A 222-nucleotide genomic window follows, 5' to 3' on the forward strand; every position below is an offset into this window, starting at 1 on the left:
TATATATCTATTTTCTAAATTTAATACTAACAATTCCTGTAGCATCGACTCTCGTGCCTACAATTTTTAGCCTGATTTCGTCATCTGCTTGAATAATAACATCCTGAAAAGCAGTTTAAATTTATATATCTTATTATGAACTTTTTTACGATACATTATATTGATATTACATAATTTACCTCTTCTTTTGACTTATAACAAGCCGGATTCACATTTGGACAG

Source organism: Dinoponera quadriceps, unplaced genomic scaffold (genome assembly GCF_001313825.1).
Source record: "Dinoponera quadriceps isolate SergipeBrazil2010 unplaced genomic scaffold, ASM131382v1 scaffold13561, whole genome shotgun sequence".
NCBI classification, from domain to species: Eukaryota; Metazoa; Arthropoda; class Insecta; order Hymenoptera; family Formicidae; genus Dinoponera; species Dinoponera quadriceps.